Genomic DNA, 14,475 nt, shown 5'->3' on the forward strand with positions numbered 1-14,475 from the left:
ATTGATTCCTGATTTTACTTCTTGTGCTTAGGAGTCTTGTTAAGGAAATCAGTTCCTAAGCTGGCATGATGTAGGCTTGGGTCTACTTTTTCTTCTATTAGGCACAGGGTCTCTGTACTGTTGTCTAAGAACTTGATCCACTTTGAGTTGAGTTTTGTGCAGGGTGAGAGATAGGGGTTTAATTTCATTTTGCTACATATGGATTTCCAGTTTTCCTAGCATTGTTTGTTGATAGGCTTGCTTTTTGCCAATGTATGTTTTTGGCACCTTTGTCTAGAATATATTTATGTGGGTTTGCCTCTGTGTCTTTTATTTTGTATCTATTTTGACATTTTTGTTACCATAGCTCTGAGGTATAATTTAAGGTCTGGTATTGTTATGCTTCTTGCTTCACTTTTTTTGCTAAGGATTGCTTTGACTATTCTGTTTTATTTTTCCAAATAAATTTCATGATTGTCTTTTCTATTTCTATGAAGAATATCATTGGGCTTTTAATAGGAATTGTATTAAATCTGTATAGTGCTTTGGGTAATATGGCCATTTTGACAATCCAAGACTATGGGAGATCTTTCTATCTTCTAAGGTCTTCTTCAATTTCTTTCTTTAGTGTCTGTGATTTTCATTGTAGAGGTCTTTCATCCTTTTGTTAGATTGATTCCTAAATATTATTTTGAGGCTATGGTGAATAAGATAGTTTTCCTAATTTCTCTATCAGTAAATTCATCATGTTGTATAAGAATGCATTGAATTTATCAGCATTAATTTTATATCCTGCTACTTTGCTGAATTCATGTATGAGTTTTAGAAGTTTCCTGGTGAAATTTTCTGGGTCTTCTAAATACAGAATCATGTCATCAGCAAATCATGATAGTTGGAGTTCTTCTTTTCCTATTTGTATCCTTTTTATTTATTTCTTCTAATTGCTCTACTGAGGATTTCAAGAACTATGTTGAATAGAAGTGGTGAAAGAGGGCATCCATGTCTTGTTCCAGTCTCAGAAGGAATGCTTTCAATTTTTCTCCATTTCAAATGATGTTGGCCTTGGATTTACATATATAGCTTTTCCAATGTTGAGGTATGTTCCTACTATCCCTAGTTTTTCTAGTGTTTTGAGCATGAAGAGAGAGGTGCCATATTTTGTCAAATACTTCTTCTGCATCTATTGAGATATTCATATGATTCTTATCTTTAAGTCTATTGGTGTGATAAATTTCATTATTTGATTTCCATATGTTGAACCAATCTTGCATCCCTTGGATCAACCCCACTTGATTGTGGTGCACTATCTTTTAAATATGTTTTTGTATGCAATTTGCCAGAATTTTATTGAGAATTTTTTCATTATGTTCATCATGGATATTGGTATGAATCTTTCTTTCCTTGATGTGTCTTTGTTTGGTTTTGGTAACAGGGTGATACTAGCTTCATTGAATGAATTTGGAAGAGTTCCCTCCTTTTCTATTTCATGGAATAATGTGAAGGAGTATTGGTGTTAATTCTTCTTTGAAGGTCTTGTAGAACTCAGCTCAGAATCTTTCCGATCCTGAGCCTTTCTTAGATGGTAGGCTTTTGATTGCATCTTCCATTTCATTATTTGAAATTGATTCATTTAAATTGTGTGTGCCCTCCTGATTCAGTTTGGGTATGTCTCTAGAAATTTGTCAATGTCTTCAAGATTTTCTATTTTATTGGAGTATAAATTTTCAAAATAGTTTCTAATTATCTTCTGTATTTCAGTAGTGTCTGTCATAATATTTCCTTTTTGAACACAAATTTTAGTAATTTGAGTTTTCTGTCTCTTTCTCTTCATTAGCATGGTTGAGGGTTTATCAATTTCATTTATTTTTTCAAAGAGCCAACTTTTGTTTTGTTAATGTTTTTGAATTGTTTCTTTTGTTTCAATTTGATTTCAGCTTTGATTTTAATTATTTCTTGTCTTATACTGCTTTTGGTGTTGATTTTTTCTTCTTTTTCTAGGGCTTTGAGATGTAATGTTAGGTCGTTTATTCATTGACTTTCTATTCTTTTCATGAATGAGCTCAATACAATGTACTTTCCTCTTAGCACTGCCTTCATAGTGTCCAAGAGATTTTGATATGTTGTATCACTATTCTCATTTTATGTCTAAGTATTTTTTCCCTTTCATTCCTGATTTCTTCTAGATAGATGGTGTTTACTTCCAAAAATGTCATTCCTCCTCTACTAAGTTGTGTGATACCAACCAAAGCACTCTAAGAGGAAGGCTGCCAGCTCTTAGTGAAAACGTGAGTTTCAGGTAATCTGAGGTACAGAAACCCAAAAGTCCAGTGTCTGGCTCCTCTAGGATACTTTTCATGTACTGTGAAAATAAGGTTCATTCATTTAATAAATATTTTGTGAGCATTTTCTATATGTTAGGCAGTAATCTTGTGGATGGTGCATTCCCTGAATCTGTTGATCTAGCCCATTCTACCACCACATTTGGAAGTTAAACTTCAGTTCTACATAAAAAGTTTGTGGAAGCATTGTGTGTGGTGTAGTAATAGAAAATTAAGCAAATATTTAAAAGAAGGGACCAGTAGAAATGAAATAGACTGACATTAAAGCCTGCTATAATGATACATACTCTTTGGTGGGTTCCCATATTTTCTCTCCTTTTTAAAAAAATATTTCTTTCAGTAGTAGATGGACATATATCTTTATTTTATTTATTTATTTTTATGTGGTGCTGAGGATCAAACCCAGTGCCTCACACTTGAGAGGCAAGCACTCTACCACTAAGCTACAACCCCAGTCTTCATCTTTTCTCTTTAATAATAATAAAAGATAACAAAGACACCTTGTACTCAAGAAGTTAACCTGCAATTTCAGAAGCTATAGTGGACTTCTGCTCATGGTATCCTCAGGCAGAAATAAGGAAGGGAGAATTTCCAGGGGGCTATGCAATTATGTTGGTTCTTCCCAAATTTGACTGTATACTTCTACTGTATTCCCTGTTCAGAAAAATAAGAACTCATATGTATTTTTTATTAGTCAGAAACAGTAGTCTATCCCCAAATTCTGACTCTGACTGACAGTGGCAGCAAGAGATGTTTGGAGCAACATCTGAGGACAACCTTAAAGCTGAGGAATGGGGCCTAAGTGCCCTAACCAAGTTGTTACTAAGGGCAAGTTTAACTTGTTTGTACAGAACAGTTTGCTCAGTCTACAAGAAATAAGCAATAGCAGGCTTTTGCTGTTTGCTTGTGATTTTTCCCTAGATAAAAATCTGAGTTTAGAGTGCCCTGTGCTTGTTCCTTCAAAAACATGAAATTTTTTGTGGCTTCATTGATTTACCACAAACATTAAGTGCTTTTCCTATTTACTTTTTTGCAGTTGTATTTTTAGCTGTCACAGCAAATCACTATTGTTGCCCAAAAGACTGATGATGCCTTGCAATAAAAAAAAAAAAAAAGAAAACTCAGAACAGATAACTTAAGGTCTCATAAATTTCAGAAAGCACATTAGAGAGGCTCCTTTCCCTCTGATCTCAACTTGTAAATTATTCTGACAAACTCATTCGGGAATTAATAACAAAATCCAAAAGGGCTACACTAACTCTTCTTGGAAATAAGAGCATTTGGTTATCAAATAATTCTGTAAGGTGATATTTGTAATCCAGACCACTCTAGTTCTCTAAATTGAGGTCATTATTTTTCAAACTCATAGATCAAATTTTACCTGAAATCAATTTCATGCTTTTCTCTGTGAAAGATAGCAGCCAATGCTTACTGTCATCACCACATGGTATGTCACAGAGTCATTTCCTGACATGGCAGCTTCGTTATATGTGTTCACCTTGCTTTATTATTTTTATCAAGATATGTTTCTCCTCCATACCATTTTAGTTTGCTCATTTCTTTGTTAATGACTCCAAGGTATTTAGTGAGATTTTCATTTGTACAAAGCCAGAATGATCTACTTTGTGAGAAAAGCATAGAAGAAAGATAGTATTTTGTAAGATACGCCAATAAAATGACACATGTTTCTACATGTGTTTCTACATTTAAAAAAGTGGCTTTCTCATTATGTTCACAAAATTAGAATTTCTAATATATATGTTTGAAAAATAACATAAGTAGAAATTTTAATATCATAGAAAGATAGGGTTGAGACCTGTCACCAACAAACTCTGATGTCTTCTGCACATACATAACAGGGAGGATGTAGAGATTGCTTATTATCTGACCACTGCCAGCATGGAGAATATAATTGACTTGCTCATGCAAATCACCATCTTCCCCACTGTTCAACAGTCAAATCCTACCCATTTGAATAGAGTCCAACTCAGACGCCCCCTTTCTCCATGAAACCTTCCTTGACTGTCCCATGCAGCATGATTTTTCCCTCCCTTGCATTCAGTTATATTGACACCCAATCACAAAGCATTCACACACTTAGAAGAGGCCTATGGGAAACCAACATTGAAGAATTTGTGAGATATCAGGAAAGGAATAAAGGTGGATACCTATGCCAGGCATGGTGCTACAGGCCTGTAATCCCAGCAACTCAGGAGGCTAGGGCAGGAGGATTACAAATTCAAGGCTAGCCTCAGTAAATTAGAGAGTCTCTGAGAAGCTTAGTGAGATCCTGTCTTGAAGTAAATAATAAAAAGGGTTGGGAGTGCTGCTCAGTGGTTAAACACGCCTGGGGTTCAATCCCCAGTACTGCCCCCAAATGGATACCTCAAAGTTCTAAATCTAAGCAAAATTGCCTGAAAATATGCCATCATTTTTGGTCCTAGAAATTAAGCTTCCACTATGGAGAAAAGCAAACTCTGGTAATAGACATGTTTACAGGGCCCAAATTTCTCAACATGAGATAACATAGTTGTAAATAACTCACTTGGTAAAATATCTGCATTGCTGACTTAGTTTCATTTCCTCTCCTTTATCCTGTCAAAGATATCTCTTTTTCTGGTCTATTTGGAAATCACCTTCTTATTTTCTCCCTTTTCATGATCCTTCCCTCATTTCACCTCATTGGAAGGAGATAAAGAAGAGGCTACCATCATTTATTCTTCCTTCCCTAATCCATAGGGAACACAGAGCTCTGTTGTCATGTCCTCTTGGAACACTGACAGATAAAAGGAACCTCTTACATTATACCTTCATTTATTTCTTTGCTTGGAACTAGCTACAGCAGTGGCAAGCCCCATGGACTGTCAAAAGAATGGTAGTGGGGAGAATGTGAAAATACAATAGAAACCAAGATTTCCTGCCTGGAGGGAGAATGGAAGAGCAATGGGTAATTCAACAAAGACTTCAAGTATTAAAAAAGGAGCATTTCAATCATTGTTGTATATCAATTAATTAAGGTTAGACCAGAAAGAAATAAGCTAAACTAGTGGAATAAGAAATGAAATTTGGATATGGAAATACTGTTCATAACTGGAATAGAAACAAATTTCCAAGAAAGTTGAACATTCTCCTTGGTTGATATTCAACAGGGTGGGTTTTCATCTGTTGAAAATGTTTAAATGGAGAACAGTACGTGACAAAATTTTAACATAAAAATTTAAGATTCTCTGATGACAATAATCAAAACTTTAATATCTAGTTTAACACACAGAATCACAATACTTGAAAATTAAGATTAAGAGTAAATATGTTCTGAACATAATTATTCCCTCCCAAATGAAGTTAACCAGTATATCAAGGATGTGATATTGATTTAACTGGGGGTGTCAACTGATTTTATCATTGCAAAGTTGAATAAAAATACCTATTATTATCTGTTACCTTGTATCTCCATTTTAAATATTCTTTACATAGACAGTAAAAGAGAATGTTTTTGAGTAATACATTGATGCAAATACTTTTAGGTCATCAACCAATAGCCATTTTAATATAGCAGTGAAATTTATTGTAGCATGGTACTAGTAAGCACATCATGTGAAATACAATGAGTAAATCAGTAGAGAAGGTAATGTTCCAATTAATGGCTTTTGAGTAAGCTTACCCAACAACTGGATTCAAATTTTAAAAATATATGCCATTATAAACTAGCCAATGTTTTCTCTAAAAAATTCCTGGCATTTATTATTTTTATTTCTTATAGTTATATAAGCAATAAATTTTATTGTAAATTTTTGGACAAAAAGGAAAGTATGACAAATTTTTTAAAAATCATTCAAACTACCACTATCTAGAGGTAACAATTACCAACATTTCAGAACCCATTTCCTCCAGACTTTGAGGTCATGTTTTATTGGCAGGTTTTCAAAGTCTCTTTCCTCTCTTTCTAATGAGATAAGTGTCCATGTCATTACATTTCATTCCAAAATGTCATTTTTAATACTACAAGGTTTTTCTATCAAAGCGATGCAAAGATGTTCCATCAGAGGGATGCACTACGAGATATTTAACCTTTCATTATCGCTTGAGATTTCAGTCATTCTTCATCAAGAGTCGTGGGATAGAAGTTTCTCTACCCATATCTAGCAGAAAGACATTTAATAAAGGGAATAAAAGCTTCCAAATTCAAGTTTTGAAAGAGGAACAATCTTCAGAACATCACTCAGGAGTGATCTGCAGAACATCACCACAGAATTGATGCACGTGGAATATCAGGAGACACTGCCATAGCTATAATCCAAGAAGCAGGACCATTTTGCCACCACTGCCCACAATCTCTCTTGATACTCCCCAAATAAGTGATAGACACTGAAATGCTTCGCCCAGAAAACCCAGCATCTCTACCATCATGTTTGTCAACACAAAACACCAAACAAACAAACGAAAAGGCTAGGTCAATAGGAAAGTGTCTTCTTTTCACTTTTTCCCCTCTAAATATCATTTGAGTACATCTTAATATTCAAGAAGTGGTAACATCAGTTCTAAGACAGGCAACTACAGGATTTACAGAGGAAGGGCTTAGGAACTACAGTCTGAATAGATCTGAGGTAAACAGAAGCAACCTCAAGGCAGCTTCAAATACCTTGAAGTTGCATTTGCTTAGCAAGAGACTATTTTATTTAGAATTTATTTCTAGTAATTGATGCTGATAGAAATTGTAGATGGATAAAGATGCCCCAGTTCACACCTTCATAGTGCCTTTAGTTTCTAGTAAGGAAAACTGTTTCAAATATCTATATCCAATCCCTTGCCTTTGCCTCCTTTGCCTTTACTGTTATTGAGAATAAGAAGATAAAAAATATTTCCCACAAAACCTCAACTCCATCCCTGGGTAGGTTCTAATAGTTCCAACTATATGTAGCTCATAGAGCTTACCCCATCATCCTGAAAAATCATTATTTCTATGCAGGACACGTCCATTTTGTTAAAAAAAAAAACACCTGAGACTATCTGCAAAGATATTCATAAAAACAATCACTTAAGGCTGCTCTAGAGGCAGCACTGCATTGTTTGTTATGACCTGTGAACTTGAGAGCTTATGTTCTCCTCTCCTTCCTCCCCCCCCCCACTCCCCTCCCCACAACTTCTCTCAACTTCTATTCTCCTCTTGCTGCTTATTATCTAATTCTCCTTTAAGATGTCTACCTTTGGACCAATCAGTGGCCACTGCTTCCCAAAGAAGGATCTAGTACTGTTTCTGAGCTAAGGACTTGCAGGGAGGTTATTTAGGTAGAACAGTAGATCTCAAAGAGTGGTCTTGGACCAGTAGCAGCATTAGCATCTGAGAACTTTCTAGGAAATCAAATTCTCAGGTCCCACAGTAGATGAATTGAATAAAAACCTTGGGCTGGGGCTTAGTTACCTGTGTTTTAATAAGCCATCCAAGTGATTCTTACACTAAATTTTCAGAACGACTATTCTAGAAGACACAGATGTGAGTGGCAGTATGATGGAGTCATAAGGTATGGTATCGCAGGGGAAAATAATTTGGCTTAGATTCTATAATCAGATGAGTGGGCTCAGGCAAGGCCATTTTATAAGAAAAGAACAACATGTAGCAAATTATACCATTCCCTATACATCTCCCTCAGACCAAAATTGACATTCAAGGCTGATACCAGTAACAGTACAAAAAGAGGGAACAGAGTTCAGGATAAACTGTTAAATATGACTTTAATCTTAAAAAATTTGTAAAAGTAGGTAACACCAAGTTTTTTCAGAGAAGTTCCTTTTATGTAAAGGCATGACTATCAGAATGGATCCTAAAAGAAATCAGGACAAGGTGGTATCAGAAAAGGAAATCTGGGAGGAATCTAAATTTTAGGAACATCCAGGGCAAGGGCTGGAGAAAAGAGAAAAAAGACATGAGGAATCCCAGTCTAGGTTTTATAGCTAGAACTTTTAACGACCAGTGAATAAGTCTGGCTAGAGATTCCCTTAGTCAAATCCTGGAGGACCCAACAGAAGATGGAGAAAGCAAGCAAGAAAGGAGCAACAAATTAAGTGGGGGTGGGGTTGGGGGCTGATAAAAAGTCAAACTCTGCCTATTTCAGTCCTAGCAAAGCAAATGGTTTTCTGCTAAGGAATTCTGAAAAATCTGTAAGTTTTTTGAGATTGTGTATCTTCCTTTAAAACAGCCCCCCCCCCAAAAAAAAGGATGTCAAGGTTGATATGAGATAAGGCAACTAAATTTTCCAGTATTATTCCTGGCACAAAATGTCCCCTTCCATTCCTCTCTATCCTGTACAAAAGTGGCCCATCCAAGGCCACAAGGATTCAATGCCAGCTTTGGGATGACTCACTGAACTTCTTTTCACTAGCATTGGCCTATGCAAATTTTACTTTCCATCTGTTAATTTCTTGACTTAAAATATTAACCTGATTTGACCCCTGTTTTGGTTTAAAGCACACATAAATTCAACCTTTATTTGACCTTTATTTGGTACCACATAAAAGCAGTAATGCATATACTGACTTCTCCCCACACCAATCTGGCTTCCTAAGGGGGGAAAAATCATACTCTGTCTCATTTTCATCGTTGCCCATTGCAGGAAGAAATAAATTTTATTAGTGTTTATTGTTTATGTCAGGGTTTGAGATGACTTTTTCAAAGGCTGAATTTTCTCAGAGAGGTTTACTTGGATTAGCAATTCTAAAAAGTTGTTATGCATTTATTTTAATCTCTTTCCTGAGTGAATAATTTCTGAACAGATAAAAGCGTAATTGAAAAGCAGCTATTGTGTATGCACAGTAGCATATTTTTAAACCCTGTCCTATTAAGAAGGAGAGGATAACAACAAAATGTACCCTAAGAATCAAGGTCCATACTTTACATTACTGGATGTTATGCCATTAAATCAATGCATGCTGGGTGGAAACTTTTCTCCTAATGTGTGCACAATTTTATAGGTTCCTCGACTACAGAGCAAAATGCACAGGTACTGTGTGGCTTCTTAAGTCTATAATTCTTTAATAGCTTTTTCTTTTAATGTTTCCCTCCCTATTTGTTCAGTAAATGGCTCATTTTAGGTTGAAAATCAAAGATAATTGAGCATGAAAGCTCTGACTCAGTGTTCATACTAAAGGGTTAATGACCAATAAGCAGTGAATTGAAATTAAAGTGAGATGAAGGAGGAGAAGATGCAAGGCTGTACGTTAAGCAAACATTTTCTATTTTCCTTTTTCTTTTTTTTTGATACTGTACATATGGTGATCTCTGATGCAAAATTAATAGTAATATGAGCTTGAAAATCAGATCCTGACAAGGGAGTCACAATCTCTGTCTGGTCTCGTTTTCCCTAAGGGATCAGGAGAAACGGGGAGAGTTCAATACTGAGCAACAAAGCAACAAAGATGATGGAAGGATGAGAAAAAAGAAAGGGTTTGAAAGGCTTTATAATAAAGATGGAGATCCAATGTTCCTATTCCTATTTGGGAAGGAAAATAATATGGCCTAGGGCTAAAGTGATATCTCCAAAACTTGGTTGGAAAAAATGGCTAAATCAAAAGAATAAATAGATATAAATTTAATAGAAGACAAGGTAAGAATAGTGAAAGTGGCAAAAATTATGGAAGTGAAATAAGAAAAATGAACTGAAGATTCCTACTGGAAGAAGAACTGTAAAGGTTTTCAAATGGGAGAGAACACATTCATCTTTAAACTGCCCAATTTTCCCATCTGTTAAATGGAGTTTGAAGAATTGGCAAATGTTTCCTTGGTTGCCTATAATATAGTAGATCTGAAAGGTGACTTCTTGTCCAAACCAAATAACTGAAGGGGTTTCTCTTTTCAGAGACGACGAGGCAACGATCATTGCAATGTCTAGCTCTAATCAGTCCAGAGCTGCAGCATGCAGGAGTGAATGAGGTTCCAAGAAGCAAGTTAAGAGTTTTAGCAAAGGCAGCTCTGATGACATTCAGCCTTCAGGGGGACAGTTTACCAACTAGGACAGACATATCCTTAATGAAACACCCACATGTTCAGAGCAGAAGGAAGAGAAATCACTCAAGTTAGAAATGGGAAATTGGGGCTTTTTGTTTAATTAAGATACTTATCTGTAAAGCCTTGAGAATTGAAATGAGATTGCTTCTGCTTTGCCCTCCTTAAGTAGTACTCTTTCCTCTCTAGTCAGAGCTTGTTTAAAGAAAAAAAGAAATATTAACTATATAATTCAAGAGAAGAATTCTGCCTGTCAACATTCTTTAATGATAAATCAGTGCTATTGTTCATCTGTGCTCAGCTGAATCTAAAAACCCCATCCCAGTGTTCAACATGATCCATAATTTGTAATCCAAGATGTGTTCTAGGACTGCCAGAATTTACCAAGCAGGATGTGGTAACTGGAACACAGAAGAGGAAGTTATGAACTCTGGGGCCATCTTTAGTTCTGTTCTTATCTTTGGTCCTATACTTCATACCTATCCTTGAATTAAAGGTTTCATCTCTTAATTTTCCACTGGAAAAAAAAAAGTGTAGTGTCATTCTGCCTAACTTACAGAGATGTTGCAAGATTTAATAAGCCATCACTTATAAATGCCTTTGAGTTCTTCATAAAAGGAACTGGATAATTTCAATAGTACCGTTATTATTATTTTCATTGTTCATGTATTTCCTTTGGCCCTGGCCTCTATATAACATGGTATTACTGTCACTTTAGGTTACTAGCTACATTATCCTTTTCCCCTTCACTCTTAGCACCCAATGCAGCAATAATAAAATGCTTATGCATTTCCAGTTTTTTCCCTACCAATATTTTCCAATAGTTATCAAGTGATTTCAGGTTATATTTCATTCACCAGATCACACACAAACAGTATTGATATAACATAGAACTAGCAAATACATTAGTGTACTAGTGAAAATAAAATAATGGTAATTCTTTTCTCCATTTCTGATCCATAAGGCAATTTTGGAGAATAATATACTATTGTAGATTCCTGAAAATAAGACCTTCTAGCATAGCTTCTCAAGATTTAGAAAAATCTAGATTCTCTAGCTGCACATTAGACAAAGTGTTCAATGTTGAACTACTATTTTTTTTAAACTAGAACTTTTGTAACCAGAATAAATGTTTTATTAAGCATGAAAGATGCCTAACCACCTACGCTAGAAGAAATTAAACCAATTCTATTTGCCAGGAGGGAATGAATACAAACTAATATCAGATATCAAATACCTTACAACTACCAGAGAGCTTGTTGCTCAGAGTACATCTATGACCCACACTTACCAGAATCTCCAGGGAAGCATGTTAATAGAGAGATACCTACACCCCCACCCCACCAGGCGGATTAAAATCAAAACTGTGTTAGGTTTTGGGTTGCCAAAGTCAACAAATAAAAGTACAAATGCCAGTAAATAAATAAATATGTCCTAGTTGGAACATATTTTAACAAGTATATAACCTGTATATTAAGCATACTAAAGTTAGAAAACCATCAGCCTAGGAAATACAGATTCAAATAAATGAAATATTAGTACACACCTTCCAAAATGACTAAAATTAAAGAGGATCAGTAACACTAAATATCACATGTAGTACAAGTGAAATTTTCATACACTGATTATTTTTATGATTTATAAAAAACATTTCTTATAAATCTCAACATATACCTACCCTATTGTTCAGTAATTCCATTATTAAATACTCAAGAAAAAAATGAAAACATATGTTCACACAAAAACTTATTATACAAGAATCTTATAGCAGTTTTATTCAGGACAGCCCACAAATGAAAATAGCCCAAGTATTCACCAATTGCAGAATGGACCAATAAATTCCCCTGTATTTTTACCCAATGGAAATACTACTTGGCAATAGGGCAACAAATTCTTGATATACTCAACAACAGGAATTAATCTCCAAAATATACAGAGGGAAAGGCAACTACCTTATGCAAGAATACTCATTGTATGATTCCATAGATTTGAAGCTCTAGAATGAGCATAACTATTCTTTTTTATTGGTTCTCTTTAATTATACATAATATTAGGATCCATCTTGACACAATATAAAAGCATGGGATATAATTTTCTCTTAATTCAGTGCCCAGTAATTCCTCTTTCCTTCCCCTCTTCCCTCCCCTGTTTCCTTCCCTCTACTCTAACCGTTCTACAGTGAAAAAAATTAGAGTAGTGGTTTCCTCTGGTGGGGAGAAAGTCAGGGTTTGGGGAAAGGTATGAGAGAACTTTCTGTGGTTTTGATATAATGTTCTGTATCTCGATAAGCATTTGGGTTACAAAAGTATAAAAAGTTGTCAAAATTCACCGAATATTTCACTGAAGAGTTATAACGTTTCATCCTTTGTAAATTCTATGTTAAAAGAAAAATGTAAACTAGTATTTAACTCCAGTTATAGATGTACATGTTGACATATTTAAGAGAAAAGTGCTAATGTCTATAACTTACTTTCAAGTGGTCAAAAAAATAAGATAGATAGAGGGCTGGAGATTATACACACACAATCACACATGCATGATAAAATATAGCAAAATATTAATGGAAACACATAGATGGTAGATATATGAGTGTGTACTATAAAATTATTTTACTTTCTATATATTTGAGATTTTTTCAAAATTAAATGTCAGAGAGAAAAAAAAATCACTGACCTAAATAAACCAGACTTTTCTAACTAGGGACACCAATTTTGAAGAATTGGAGATATTCCAATTAGGAAAGTTTTGACAACCTCTAAGGGAAGAACTTATTGTCACCCCTCTACTGGAACACTAGTTTTGGGTCTCCTTTACTGTCTTGAACTTTCTGCACTTCCTTTTGTATTCTACCAAGGAATTATCTTTTCTTTGTGTAAATCATGGCATAGAAAGGTGTTTCTGAAACACTTGGATTTTTAAATTTAGCATCATGACCAGCCTCATATTATAAATCATATTAGGGTTCATTTTGACACAATTATACAAGCATGGAATATAATTTGCTCTAATTCTTCTCTTTCTGTTATGGTTTAGATACTAGATGTCCCCCAAAGCTCATTGCATTGTATGAGACAATGCAAGAAAGTCTAGAGGCAAACTGATTGGATTATGAGAATCTTATCAGTGTATTAATCCCCTGATAGGAATTAACTGGGTGGAAACTGTAGGCAAGTAAAGTGTGGCTGGAGGAGGTGAGTTCCTGGGGAGCATGCCTTTGGAGTATATATTTTGTCCTTGGTGAGCAGAGCTCCCTCTACTTCCTGGTCCCATATCCTGAACTGTTTTCCTCTGCTACACCCATCTGCCATGATGTTCTTACTTCCCCTCAATCCCAGAGCAATAGAGTTGGCCATCTATGCACTGAGACTTCTGAATCGGTGAGCCCCCAAATAAACTTTTCTTCCTCTAATTGTTCTTGTCAGGTCTTTTTAGTCACAGCAGCAAAAAACACTAACAAAACCACTTTCCTCCTCCCTGCCTCCTGTTCCCTTACCTCTACTCTACTGATCTTTCTTCTATTTATTTGTGGCTTTCTTTCAAATTAGTGCCTTGTGGATTCACTGTGGTATATTCATATATGTACATAGGAAAGTTAGATTAGATTTATTCCACCATTCTTCCCTTTTCTCATCCTTCCCTTTTCCCATCCTTCTTCCCTCCCCCTCAATCCTCCTCCTCTATTCCACTAATTTCTCCTCCATTTTCATGGAATCCCCCACACTTTTCTTTTTTTCCCTTATTTTGGTCTATCTTCTGCTTATGAGAGAAAACATTCTACCTTTGACTTTCTGGGTCTGTCTTATTTCACTTAGCATTATGGTCTCCAGTTCCATCCGTTTACCAGCAAAATGATATAATTTCATTCTTGTTCATGGTGGAATAAAACTCGTGTGTGTGTGTGTGTGTGTGTGTGTGTGTGTGTGTATCACATTTTCTTTATCCATTTATCTGTTGATGGACACCTAGGTTGGTTCCATTGCTTGGCTTTTATGAATTGTGCTCCTATAAACATTGATGTGGCTGCATTCCTATATTATGCTGATTTTAGATATTTGGGATATATACCGAGGAGTGGGATAACCAACTTGCTTTTAATACAGATATAAATGGTGCCTGCTTCAAGAGAGAGAAAACAATGCACACTGCAGCTTTGAGCTCCCA

Source organism: Spermophilus citellus (genome assembly GCF_964194105.1).
Source record: "Spermophilus citellus genome assembly, chromosome: 4".
Lineage (NCBI taxonomy): Eukaryota > Metazoa > Chordata > Mammalia > Rodentia > Sciuridae > Spermophilus > Spermophilus citellus.